This window comes from Podarcis liolepis (genome assembly GCF_965112155.1).
Source record: "Podarcis liolepis genome assembly, chromosome: 9".
Classification (NCBI taxonomy): Eukaryota; Metazoa; Chordata; class Lepidosauria; order Squamata; family Lacertidae; genus Podarcis; species Podarcis liolepis.
In genome coordinates, this window is record NC_139564.1 from 55,061,045 (window position 1) to 55,064,627 (window position 3,583).

Genomic DNA, 3,583 nt, shown 5'->3' on the forward strand with positions numbered 1-3,583 from the left:
CAACCATTCCAGTTGATGGATGGGTATTAATGTTTTGCATGCATTGTAGATGTTTACGGGTATCTTTTGCCATGCTTAAATGTGTGCCAAGAGTGGTTGTAGCAGAGGGCCCTGGCATGATATTCACCAGCAGTGAACATGAGGGCAACACTTACAGATTTTTTAAAAAGCATAAGTTGTAATTTTCTTCTTTGTTTCTGCACGAATTCTTGCAATGTATTTCAGTACCATGTTAGGTCAGACATGTGGCTTCTCATTTGTTAAAAGGATTATTCATGAAGCTGTCAGGTGTCTGGGTCACAGAAAACACAGCAGGCAATCAAATCAGAGACACAGCAGTGTTGTCTACAAAGGCAGCACTTCATTTCCCCGCATCTCCTCCCCACTGTCCCATGAATGTCAAGTTTTTTAACCAAGGGAATGGCGGCAATTGACTTATATGAGAGAAACCAAAGGGTTGCATATGAGGCATGGTTCAAACTATATTCCTCACTGGCCCTACTCTCTGGGGTAAGAGGCAGATTTAGTCTCCCCACAACTGTGTCCCAGATTGTAGCCATTGAGAACCAAGCCTGCTTCTATCCTTAAATGCTTCATGTCAGGGTGGCGAATCTGTGGACCTCTGGCTGTGGTTGGGTTGCATCGCCCATCATCTCTGATCATGCTGAAATGTCCAACAACATCCAGAGCACCACAGGTTCCCTCCTTCCCTGCTGCAGCATCAGATTTAGGGCAGTGTAGAAGTTCCCCCACACAGGATGCTGAGCTGGTGCCAAATTGATAAGATCCATAACTGAGAAGATACATTTGGGGGGGGGGGGAATTTTTGCCTCACTCAAGGCACCATATTACCAAAGCCCACCCCTGCCTGCTATATATAAATAGTCTAGGTTCTATTTCTCTTACTTTCTCTCACACAGATATCTTAATGAAATCCACTATTCAGAATCTGGGACGAAAGTGCTTTCCTTTAAACTGGTCCCCAGTTCTGCATCAAATTTCATGCCCTTTTATTCCTCTCAAAGTCTGTAAGTACGTTTCAGCTCAGTTTACTGCAGCAGGAAACATGTAATTCTGTAGGAGTAGCTAAGGTGATCTGGTGCCTTTCAGAACACAGCACAATTTTATGCATGTTTGCTGTTCCATTTAACAGGGTTTACTCCCTGGCCTATTACATGCAGTTAGGATGCTGCAATCTCAATCAGACTTGCTAAATGCAAGCCCCAATGAACACAGTGGGACTTGCTTCCAAGTAAACCTGAACAGCAGTAGTTCCCAACTGGTGGTCTGTGGACCCCAGGAGGTCTGCACAACCCACTCATGGGGTCTGTGGCAATATTACAAAAACTACCATAGAGATATCAACATTTTCAAAAATGGGGGGCCATGGCTTGACTTTTGGGGAAAAAACCAAGGGGTCTGCAGTACTTCGCTAACTGGGAACCACTGCTGTACAGGATTCTGTTGCACTGCTGCAATATAGCAAAGATATAGGATTGATTTTTAGTGGATTTACAGGTAACTATGACAGACTGTAATCTAAAGGCATATTTTGCATGAGGGGTGGTCTAGAAATATTTGTAAAAATAAAATCAACTTACTGCATCATATTGCTTAAATATAATAAAAATGGACAACATTCAGTCCAACGAGGGTGAAGCACATAGGGGTTCACTCACAGGTGGGAGGCCAAATGTAGAGCCCCAAGAAAATGCCCTGTCACAAACCTATGGCTATGAGGCATGGTGCTTGCCTTAGCCCCACCGCACACCTAGGTGTCACAATTTCCCACAGCGCTCCTCATGTAGAATTGCCTGCAGGGGCACTGTCTGCTGTAGTGCTCAGTGTGAGGGACTAGGCCCTGAGGGTATGTGTGTGTGGAGACCAGGGTTCGAATCCCCAGAGGGCAGTGAACCTCACTGGATGACCAGGCCCCGGTTTCCTGTGTCTCAGCCTAAATGTTGTGGGCAGGCCTCCCCCCCCCCCAGCTGGAACTCACCTCTCAGGTGGGCTCTGTAATGCAAGAGAACGAGGGAGGCGTTCACAATGAGTTCTGGCACCAATTTTTAAAGAAAAATAGCACTGGTTGTGAGGGATTAAATCACGAGGGGGAGAAGCTGGAGCTCCTTGGAGAAAAAGGAGGGATGCAAACCAGTAATATAAAATGGCGGCTTGGCAACCCAGTCCCATGGCAACCCGGTGAGGAAGGGCAGCTTGCCCAGAGCCGGCCCACAGGGCCATCTTTACCCAGGGGTGCCGGGGTGTGGGGCACCTGGGTGCCAAATTCTGGTGGGTGATCATGCCCGCCGCTGAAGCCACCTAAGCTCTTAACTATCTACCTGTTATGAAATAATAAATAATTTTGATCAAGCTAGAAAAACAAAACACACATATACCTAGGTATCACCGAAATGTATGCCTACTGTTTCACTAAAGGACTTTCAACTTTGTGTGCCCATTTACCAAAGACCTGCCACACCAGCGGCAGCGCTTGACATTCACAACTGTGGCGCTTGTCAGACTCAACGATGGCGCTTGTCATTCTCAACGGCGCCGTGCACGCGGAATTAACTAAATTTGGGGGTGCTGGGCGGATCTTTGCACCCCAGTGGCGCATATGCTAAAGACAGCCCTGCTGGCCCACCCATGAGGCGTGGTGAGGTGACCGCCTCAGGTGGCAGGACCCCCTGGGACAACAGATCTCGATGTCACGCTTCCTCACCCCTTCCTGATGTAGATCTTCCCTTCCCCTGATTCCCTGGCAGGCAGCGAGGCCGCAATGGTGGGGTGCCCAAATGCCTTGGGTCTCGTCTCCCTGGGTCTGTCCCAGTGGCGTAGCGTGGGGGGTGCAGGGGGGGCCGGCCGCACCGGGCGCAACATCTGGGGGTTAGGGTTAGGCAGTGGCGTAGCGTGGGTTGTCAGCACCCGGGGCAAGGCAAGTAATTTGCGCCCCCTAACCCGTGGATTTGCGCCCCCTAACCCTAACCCCCAGATGTTGCGCCCGGTGCGGCCAGCCCCCCCCTGCACCCCCCCACGCTACGCCACTGGGGTTAGGGGGCGCAAATCCACGGGTTAGGGGGCGCAAATTACTTGCCTTGCCCCGGGTACTGACAACCCACGCTACGCCACTGGTCTGTCCTGGCTCGCCTCCTGCCCCCAAAGTCTGCTGCCCTTGCCTTTGGTTTCCCTCCCCGGCGCGCCCTTGGCGTCTCCCTCCGCCCCCCGCAGCCTCCCCGGCTGCCTCTTCGCATTCCTCTCGCGCGCCATTCCTCTCCTGCGTCGTCGTCCCGAAGGGGACCTTTTTTCTCTCGCGCGCTCTCACCTGCTCGTTAAGCGCCAGAGCCGCCTTCGCCTCTCTATTCCCCCCCCCCCCTTTCCCCGTCACCTTCCCATCTTCTCAGCAGAAGCTTACGCGCCCCCTCGCGCCAGCGGAGAGGCGCTTAGAAGGGAGAGCCGGGGCAGAGAGAGGAGGAATGAGCCCGGCCGCCGAGGGGAGCCTCGCAGCCCCCGACGTCGCCCGAGTTAGGCGCCGCCTCCTCCTCCTTCTCCCCGGGCAGGATGCAGAAGCAGCGGCGGCGGCTGG